The 11,019-nt window shown below is 39.3% G+C and overlaps 1 pseudogene; it reads right to left on the bottom strand.

Moving 5' to 3' along the window:
• Positions 1-464: 464 nt before the first annotated feature.
• On the bottom strand, positions 465-834 carry LOC124986396 (non-histone chromosomal protein HMG-17-like; annotated as a pseudogene).
• Positions 835-11,019: the final 10,185 nt, after the last annotated feature.

Genomic DNA, 11,019 nt, shown 5'->3' with positions numbered 1-11,019 from the left:
CAATGATGTCACTGGAAAGTCCAGATTGCCCGACAACACTGGTAAAACCAATTCTTGGGAGTCAGGTCCCAACAGGTTTGAGTTTAGGGGAGTTAAGTCTATGCCGATGGCAGAGAGGGAAAGGAGGACATAGGACGAATTTGAGTTTTTCCATTCTACAAGGCGTTTGTGCCAAGGTGGCTATGTGTGCCAACATCAAGGAATCCCTCCTCTTGGGAGCCAAGAGGAAGTCTCTCAAAACTAGCAAGGAAAGGTGTTTTCCCCCTCAGCAATTCAGCTTTGGAGACTTCTACTAGTGACATGTGCTCCTTCCCCGGAAAACAATAATGAAGTATTCTGTGTGCTAACATAGCTTTAAAAAAAAAATTAAACAAAATTCTGCATTTTTATAAAACTTGATTAAAAAATAGTATTTCAAGCTGTACAGTCTCTAGAAGTACGCAGATATCAAAAATGCACACACTTCACTTGGCATCTCCAGCACCTTCAGCTTTCTGTGCCTGGTCTGTTTTGGCATCTCCATTTTCTGCAGGGTTATTCCCATCTTGCCAGCGTCAGCTTTTCCCTTTGGGTACATTCTCTCCCTTCTTTGCAGGGGCTATTTTAGGCTTGGGCTCTCTGGCTTTGGAGGAGCAGGTTTAGCCGACAGCCTTGTAGATCTTCTCTGTGGTTGTCTTTCACCTTGGCTTTATCTCCTTTAGCATCCCCTTCAGCCTTTCTCTTGGGCGTGGTGGCGACAGCGGTGGGATGCAGGCGCTGGATGCGGATATGCAGTGGCGCGGCTTTGGTCGGTCCAGGGGTCGTTCTCAGCCTCTTCTTCACATTCCTTCTCATCTAATCTTAATTACTTTCTTAGTCCATATGCAGCCGCATTGGAGGTTAGAGCTTTAGCATATGGAATTTGGTGGGACACAAACGCTTAGTCCATAGCAGCCTTCCTTCCAGGTTTAGCTGAATCCTGTGAACTTCTTACCCAGGTCTTCCAGGCTGGCTTGTGTGGAGGAGGGGCCAGCAGGGCCAGCTGGCTCTGGGTCAGTTTTCAAGTGATCTATTTTGACTCTTCAAATTATATTCACACACACACACACACACACACACACACAGGCACATATCACATTCATAAAAATATTCTATATAGCATATATGTATAGTATATGTAAAACAATGCATACATATATAATCATGGTATTTTTATCTCACAAATTAAATACTTGTGTGGGTGCTCATAAAACTGTTTGGCGCTCCTTATTTTTTCACATAATGGAAATCCTAGTTCTCCCAACATCAGGGAGACCCTATATTCTAGATTTGGGGCATATATCCACCACTCTGGCCATCCCTATTAATCTTGGTTACCTTTCAAACAATGGCCCTTCCTGCACATCATTTTGTCCTGTTTTTTACCCTCCATACACCTCCATGCTTCCTCTCCCTTGGCTGAGTCTTACATTCCTTCCTCCTTTCAAGCCTCCTTTTAAAAATCCCTTTCCCTCTGGAACTGCGCCAGAATGAGTAATGCCTCCCATATTCTCAATGTCTTCACTGACTAATCTTTCATCCTCCTGGTTAGCCCATAATATGGTGGAATAAAGGATTCCAGGCACTCTGGCCTTTCTTGGGTGACAAGGATTTCATCAGCTGTCAAGGGAGATACAAAAACACCCAATCTGTGTTAATCTGTGTGGAATTATCTGTGATAATCCCTGTGATGGGGTTATCAGGGGAGCCTCTGAGGTGTACTGAGACTGGGGTTCTATAAGATGAGGGACTCTGGTGAGACAGAATTTGGTTCATGCGGAGGTAGCTTGTGTGATAAAAAAGTCATAGGGTTGGGACCCAGACAACCCAGGCTGGCCTGGACAATCCTGAGCCTTATTCTTCTTCTTTTTTTTCCTTTTCCTGAGATTGCACATTAGAAATCTCCAAACAAAGTGCTGCTCACAAAAAGTACTTCAGTCTATAAACATGGCTGCAGGGGAAATGGGTAATGCCCATCCCCAGGTGTTACAGCCTTCTGAATCAGCATAATTCCAGGCTGACTATGATCAGGGTGTGATGGAGGTTTTCATTTCTTTGAAATCACACTGCTGTGGTGCGAGAATCACAGGGCATACTTACAAAAGCATCTCACCATCTCCTTTGACAATGGATTTGGGACAGAGACCCTATCTTTGAAAATACACAAGAATAAAATAGCAATAATGAAAAAGAAAAGATAACCTGAAAGCATGCAAAGTTTTGAAAAGGAAGAAAGTAGGACATTTTCAAAACAGCACCCTGCAGGGTTGAAAACGGTCATGCAATTGCTTTCCTAAGAGCTTGGTGGGGAGTGGGGGGCAGGGTATTAACCCATTCTGTCCTGAGGACTCACATATGTAAGTATTTTCTTTATCCCTATTCAACAGACAAGGTAAGTGAAACAATCAGCTACTAAGAAAATTTGACCAAAGCCTTATTGTTGTAAAGGGACAAAGGCAGATTTCAAATCCAGGCAGCTGGCTACTCACCCCTACTGCACTACAGTCAGTCAAAGGGAAGGAAGGGTGTTGGTTACTTGTTTCAGCCCTTTTGAAAGATATCCAGAAGTCCAAAGTACCTATGAGGCACATGGTGTTTAATGTTGCTGGTAATTGAACAAAATATAAGTTGGTTCAAAATGTGCATAATGTTATGGTAAATCTTCCCCTAACACAATTTCAGCAAATTGTCTACATTCAAATATGTGTTCATTCAACCAACAACCAAATTATAGGAAAATCTTAATTATAAAAGAGATAAAGCAGGGGTTGATAATTTGATTTATAAAAGATAACTTGCTTTTGAGAAGGATTAATGTTGAAGTAAACTCTTGATTCAGGTTTAATGTTGAACTGTTACCAAAGTCCCTGGTCAGAGGCCTGACTCTCGAGATCCAACAAATCAGGTCTGGCCACTCTCCTCAAAAAACAAACAGAAAAGGTAAATGTGAAAAGCATGAAAGGAACTTTAGTCAATGTAGCCACACCAGGAAGATAAAGGGAACTATGAACTTAGCCCTGTTTTTGAGGGACTGACAATGACTTTAAGGTTTTATGGAAAGGGGAAGAAGGATTAGGGTTGGAGTTTGCATAGCTGCAGGGTTTTCTCAGCTGCCAGTGCAGGTCATATTGATTGGGTATGGTCGTCCATCATTATCTCAGGATTGCTTAGTTAGGGACTCATCCAGATGAGAAAGTTGCTGTTGCCTGGGAGGTAACTTTGACTCATCACAAGATGTTTATTGGATCAGACCTTGTTGCTGGAACCAAGGAGACTGGAGTAAAGGAGTTGGATGCAAATGGAGGCAGAGATGCCAAGTCTTTAATCCTGTTTTAGCCACCATTGAACATTTGCAGGCAAAAGTGAGGCGTCTAAGTCCTTGTCATATAACCTTATTAACAGCACACTTACTACCTATATGTGTTGCCTGAAGAATGAACACACCCTGAGTTCTGTGCTTCCAGGCGTGTGGTCCAGTACTCTTAGGGTGTAGGGCATGACAGTGTACACCCACTGATTTTCCTCTTGAGCTGGGCCCAGAAACAGTGAAATACTAAAGGATTTTTCTTTTTAGAAGTATTAGCTTCTAACATAAGAGTCAACTCCCTGCACTGGGACAATTTGCTATCCATTTGGAAAATAATAAAGTTAGTTCCTGCCTCATATCACTTTAAAAAATAAATTGCAGATGGATAACAAATGTCAAAGTAAAACAAAATATGAGAAAGCAAATACATGAGAGAACACAATTTTGTTCTTGGGTCGGAAAAGACCTTCTTAAGACACTAAAAGCAGCCAGGTATGGTGTCACATACCTGTAATCCCAGTGACTCTGGAGGCTGAGGCAGGAGCATCACCAAGTTCAAGGTCAGACTCAGCAATTTAGAGGCTAATAAAAAAAATAAATAAATAAGGGTCAGACGTGTAGCTCAGTGGTAAAGAGCTCCTAGGATCAATACTGAGTGCAAACAACAACAACAACAAAACAAAACAAACAGAACAAAAACTAAAAGCAAAGTCTCTAAAGGAAAAAAAATTAGAAATTTTGTCTTTCCAAAAGAAAAACTAAGACAAAATATACTACAAATATGATGGAAGATTGAAAGAAAACATTTGCAAACTAACAAATGACTGATGTGCAGAAGATATAAAGTAGTCATACAAATTGAATAAGAAGATGATAAATCACTTTTGGGGGGAGGAGAATAGGCAAAACACACAAAAAGGCAAAACTTAGGAAGAAATGTTGTTGATCAATAAATTTCCAGAGGATGTTCAACTTCAACATCAATCAGAAAAATACAAATTTAAACAATTTTGTTTGTACTCATCAGACAGGCAAAGAAAACTAAAATTTGATAATATCCTAGGCTTGCTAGAATGTTCAAGCAGCCTTAAAAATTATGAGTGAGACTGTAAATTGGTATAGCCACTTTGGAGGACAATTTAACCTGATCTATTAGAACTGATAACATGCATCCTCTATTACTGGTAAATCAGCTTTGAGAAACATTCACCTTTGTACACAGAGGCACAAATGTAGACTCTCATTGTAGAATTGTTTGCAATTGGGGAAAAACATTAGACATGATTTAAATGTTTAGCAATATGAGGTAGTTATATAAAATAGTTGATAGGATCTGATCATCATATTTTAGAATATTATACAACTGTTAAAAATTAAGGAGTAGACACCTATCTACTACTCTGAAAGTTCATTAAGATATTTTACAAAAACACAAGTTAAAGAAGTCTATGCACAGGAAGACTTAGAAATGCGCAGAATATAAAAAATCTCATCAAATCGATGGCTCTAATTTTTTTTCATTTTTAGAAAAATCTAGACATATGCCTATATCTGAAAAATGGTAATAAGAACTCATAATTGAGGAAGATGTGTCTAAATGGGAAGGAGTAGATGTTATGGACTAAATATTAGTGTTTTCTCAAAAAATGTACGAAGTTCTAACCCCAGTGTGGCTATTTTTGGAGTAATTAGATGAGGCCTTAGGGATAAGCATATGGCCTGAGCTGATGGGATCATTACCTTTATGAGAAGAGATACCCGAGAACTCTCCCCTTCCCTCTCCTGGAAGGGACAGGAGGCAGCCAATTGTTTCAAAGCCCAAATGAGCTCTTACCAGAAATGATACCCTGTGGGAATCTTGATCCATGACTGTACAGCATCCAGGACTGTGAGAATAAACCTGTTGTGTCAACCAATAGTCTGTGGAATGTCGTTATGGCAGCCTGAGCTGACTAAGACAGGTGTCAAAAAGGGCTTGAGCCTCGATTGACAAGTGAGCTGTACTAATATTTAAGAATGAAAATATATTCATGTATTGCTTGTGTGGTTAACTTTTTTTTTAACTTTCATTTTCATTTCAGTTTGTTTTATTGTGGTATTGGGGATTGATCTGAGGGGTACTTTATCACTGACATTTTTTACTTTTTGTTTTGAGACAGGGTCTTGCTAAGTTACTGAGGGTCTAAGTTACTGAGGTTGGCCTCCAACTTGTGATCCTCCTGCCTCAGCCCCTCCAGTTGCTGGATGCATACACCATCATGCCCAGCTATGGTTAACTTTTTTCACTTTTGCTTTCTTCCGAGGTGCTGGGGATTCGAACCCAGGCCCGTGCACATGCTCAGCAAGCACTCTATAGGGTGAGCTATTCGCCAGCTGTGGTTAACTTTTTAAAGTCAATTTTCTCTTCCTTCTTCCTCCATAATTGCCTTTCTTCTCTTCTATCTCTCCCTGAGCAATATTGATTAAGGCCCCTGACAAACTTCTAGAAAAAAATGTTCCAAGAAGATAAATCTTACCAGGAGCTCATGAGGAAATGTCATAGGAGGCCTATAGACTAGATAAGTAGAGTCAGGGAGTGCAATTTGGTAAGGAGATTCATGATAAGGAACTCTCTCAGCATTAGAAGAGAAGGTTCAAGTGAAAGTCATTCTCTATCATCTTCTAATACTACATAAGGTACACTCAGCACTCTATTATGTATTAGTTATTATTTAACATGATACATGTATGTATATGTATTATTTATTATCTTTATTGCATCTTCAGTATGTGGCAGGTACTCTAAACATTGTATGAACATTATCTCATTTAATTCTTCAGAACCCCCATGAGGAAGTTAAAATAGCCATTCTTAAATCATAGAATTTTCTCATTAAATTTTATTTATTAATATATTTTTATTAGTTGTTGATGGACCTTTATTTTATTTACTTATTTATATATGGTGCTGAGAATTGAACCTAGCACCTCACACATGCTAGGCAAGTGCTCTACCACTGAGCCACAATCCCAGTCCCAAATTTTGTTTATTATAAAATAGTATTATACCAACATTGCAAGAAATTTAAAGGTCAATGATTTCTTCATTACTCCTCCACAACAGGATTTCCATTCTTGGGTGTTCATTTTTTAGGCTTTATCTATGTCCTTACATATTTTGTGTTGCCATCAAAGAGTTTATATACTTTTGTAGATACCCTTTTCCACTTAGTATGCTTGTTTTGAACTCTTCACAATTGTCATTTTAATGACTGCTCAATATTTCATTCAATTGTTATATTACAGTTTACTTATCTGTTCCCCAGTGGTTGACATCTAGATCATTTCCAACTTGTTGTTACCATAGATAATGTTGAATAAACATTTTCACACAAATGAATTTTTAAATTTGAGTTATTTTCCCACCAGAGGTTCTCAAGGGGATTACTAAGTCACATGATATAAGCATATTTTATGACTATTGATCAAAATTGCCCAGTAGCTTTCCAAAGCTTTGTGCCAAGTACAATGCCACCAGCAATGTGCAAATACACCAGTTTTACCACAGCATTGTCAGCATTGGCTAGTATCATTCCAAGGCTTTTGCTGATTTAAAAATTTCAAAGGAATGTTCCTCAAATCTTCCTAGACTTCTTGGCGAACTGATTGAAAACCACAAAGATACACGAAGGTGCGTGGATTATATCTCCCAGTGTAGCATCCAGATCCTTTCTCTAGAAAGAGCACTTGAGCTCCCCTGCTCTCTCAAGGCCTGTGGTTTGACATGATGCCAGCTTCACCCTCAGGTCCAAGAGGTCAGCATGGGACCCAGCATGGTCACTGGTCAGTCCCCCCATATACACATGCACAAGCTAACAAAGAAAGTAGGAGGGATGGATGGGTTCAGCAAGGGAAAAGCAGAGGCAAATGGAAATAGTAAGTCCTAATGACAGCATTTGGATCTGTAGCTTGACTAGGATTGATCCCAGTCTATCCATAGCTTCAGGGTGACTACATAGAGTTGAGCTACAAAGGGTCTACAACACAAGTGACAGATGAGGGCTGAGATCCATTATGTACAACTTATAGCAAGGCTCTAAGTATCCAAAGGACATGTATTTTTTTCCCCCAAAATAGGTTGCCCAGCTATATGCTCACTCAGGAGTCCTTTTTCTGTTCTCAGAAGGTATTATATAGGTGACCAAAGGCTTGGCAGCTATGTGAACCCATACATCTCCCCTCTTACTTAAGTCAGTTTGAGGTCTGTTTCCATCACTTGATATCAAACTAATTCTGCTCAATTACATCAGAAAAAAATAATTTTTAAACTTGGAAAGATCTTTAAAAATTCCTGAGTACCTAAAATTTCCTGACTTGAGAAGTTGTCCAAAGTCGCATCCCCATGTTAATAGCAGTCCAGCAATAAAGACCTGGTCCCCAAGCTAGCATTCTTGGCAATTTAATATCCCACCCCTGTCTTTATTACCTGTAATGTCATTTTATAAGCTTAGGTTTCAGAGTCTAACGTGGAAGAGAAGGCTTATCTCTTCTGAGTTATTCTGCCTAATGTAGCTGACTCCAGGTCAACGTTGGCCTTGTGACCCTACTACCTATCCTTCTTCATAGCATACAGATTTGAAAAATAAAACATAGGATGTAATTTGGTAAATGTCCTATGTTTAGGAAGTCAATTCAGAAAGTGCCAAAACATTAGTTTTAATATGTAAACACTTTGTTTAGGAAAACTAAACATTTGTATGTTTTAGCCAAGATTTAAAAAAATAGATATACTGTATTTTGATAAATTTATATCTGTCCTTTAGCTGTTATTAAATGTTGCTTCATTTTTGTGTGCTCTTTTCTCAAGTCTAAGCACAAAATTCACCACAGGACTTTTCAGATTCATAGGTAAGGTCTTGAAGGGGATTAACTCTTGTCAGTGACCAACTAAATGCTAAGGGCTTTAGTGTACCTCTGGTCACTCCCCCATTGATCATTTCCCCCTCCTTATTTTGATATTTCTGAATATATTCATCGTGTTGAGTCTGTCCTTTGCAGTATATGCCTACTTATGCTGTGAAAAAAGGGAACTTTCAGTTTTTTGATAAATACAGTGAAAGGCAGCAACGTCTTCCTGGGTTTCTGTCAAAGCCTGTTACGGTTTCTTCCCAGACAGAAGAGAGTAATTTTCTTCCACCAGACAGCCTTCTCTCAACCCTAATTTGCCCTGTGACAATATAGAATCAGATTCTCTGCTAAATTCTATAGAAGTCTTCTTGTTTTGAGGCCTAGTTTCTTTGACAGTGACCTTTGAACAAATTGCTTTTCAAGGAGTTAGGTCCCTTCCCTTCTGCTGATTATGAAACCCATTGGAACAGAGCCCTCAAACTGGCCCCTCCTCTTGCTGCATTTTGTCAGTGAAACAACATTTAGAGAAAGTCTGGAATATGTGTTTTTGCCCCTCTTCTAACCACAAGGAGACCCTGCCCTGGGGTTTGGATTCCATCTCCTTCCACCTCTCAGGAATCTTCTATGACCCATCATTCCCTATGCACCTATGTATCATGTTTCAGTCGTGTCCAATCTAGCCATTAAAAACAAAACAAAACAAAACAAAAAAAAAACCTTTTTTAATCCAAAATTGCCCTCCAGACATTGTTCAACCTAATTTCTCCCTTAACCCCCAAGTTCATCAAAGATTTGTCTGCACTCACTGTCTCTACTTCTTATTCTCCATTTAGCCTTTGTATCATTTGTGATATTGCTAAATATGTATTTGCTCTTTATTCTGACAGCTCCTAGAACCCTCGGACTCTCCAGAGCAATGTTGAGGGTCTTTGGTATTTGATATTGCTACAGGCTGGCAGCCCTGTGTAGTTTCAGAATGGGGGCCAGTTACAGGAAAGACCAAGGCAGGATTAGTGAGTTGATCACCAACACCGAACGATTTAATCAGTCATGCCTGTGTAATGAAGCTTCCATAAGAAGTCAAAAGGACAGGGTTCAGAGGGTTTCTGGCTAGCTGAACATAGACAGGGTCCTAGAATGTGACTTGCTAAAGAAAGCCTGGAAGTTCTGAGCCCCAATTCATATGTCTGGCCCTGTGAATCTCTTCATCTCTATCCTTTATAACATACTGGTAAATGTAAGTAAATGTGTTTCCTTGAGTTCTGTGAGCCACTGTGGTCAAGAGTCAAACCAGAACAGAATTTCATAGGCATGCTCATTTATAACTTGGTGGTTAAAAATTCAGAAAAAAACTATCTGGGAATTTCAATTGGTCTTGGAAGTGCAGGGCAGTCTTGTGGGACTGAGCCCTCAACCTGTGGGATCTGAGAGACTATCACAGGTAGATAGTGTTAGAATTGAGTTGTCTTGAATTCTGGTGTCTACTGCAGAATTTACTTGCTGGTTGTTGTGTGGGGACCCCCCACACACCCGAATTTGGACACAGAAACCTGAGTCCTGGAGCATAGAGAATAGGAAGACGTAATTTGGTTTTTCCTCTGTATCTATACTATTCTGTATCATTCTATTCCAGTATGCTTTCCCATCTCCACAAAAACAGCTTTGGCTAAGGACATTAGTTAGGGAAACAGATAGAAACCCAAATATCTGATACCCAAGAAAGTACCTGAGTCTTCCCTATCACTTCCCTCCCAATTCCTTTTTTTTTTTTGATCAGTCTCTAAATGTTGGGGTGCATATTGGATGGGGCCTCTTTTATCTTCCTCTGTCTTACTCATTTTCCATGATTTTAAAGAACATCCATAAGTAGTGATGCTTCCTGAATATACATCTTCAGTAGGCAGCTCTTCTCTGAGAATCAGATCCAAGTTCTCAGTTGTTGGCATCATGACCAAAATGGCACTTGGTTTTTCTTCCCAAACCAGGTCCACATTCAGTCTTCTGTCTCAGCTTCTAGACTAAGACTGTGGTGGGTTTTTTTTTTTTTTTTTTTTTTTTTGTACCAGGGATTGAACCCAGAGGCACTTAATCATTGAGCCACACCCCCAGTCCCTTTTGTATTTTAATTAGAGACAGGGTCTCACTGAGTTGCTAGGGCCTCACTAAGTTGCTGAGGTTGGTTTTGAATCACTAATCTCCCACCTCAGTTTCTGAGTACTGAGTACTGGGATCACATGCCTAAAACTCTGGGATTCTTCTTGATTCCTCCTCACCTCTCAAAATTACTTGATCAGCAGATCCTGTATGTTTTTGTCTCCAAAATATGTCATATCACTCTTTTCTGTTCAACTACCACCACCCCTGTTGAAACTGCCATCATTTTTCAATTGTTTCACTGTAACACCTCTTACTTAGTTCCCTGAACCCAGTCTTGATCCCTTCTAACTCATTATTCATACTGTATACAGAATAAATATGCATGCTTCATCATATCACTCTGTTGCTTAAGCATTTAAAATTTTACTATTGACCTTAAATCCTTGCTATGATCTACAAGGTTTAGATAATCTTCTAGGATGTAGGCGTCACAAGGGTAGTTATCTCTTCTACCTTGTTGTCTATTTTATTCATAGTGTTTACCATATTTAACACAATTAAAGCATTTGAGAAATATTTGTTGAAAAACTATGAGTGATGAATACTTGCTCTATGTGTGGTTGTTTAATGTCTATTCTCCTGACTAGAAAAGTAAGCTCTGTGGCAACAGAAGTCATAAACGTTTTTGTTTGATCCCTTATATTTAATAG

The sequence above is a fragment of the Sciurus carolinensis genome, chromosome 6, assembly GCF_902686445.1.
Source record: "Sciurus carolinensis chromosome 6, mSciCar1.2, whole genome shotgun sequence".
Taxonomy (NCBI): Eukaryota; Metazoa; Chordata; class Mammalia; order Rodentia; family Sciuridae; genus Sciurus; species Sciurus carolinensis.
The sequence above is the reverse complement of the archived record's forward strand: the minus strand, read 5'-3'. Positions and strand labels throughout refer to the sequence as shown.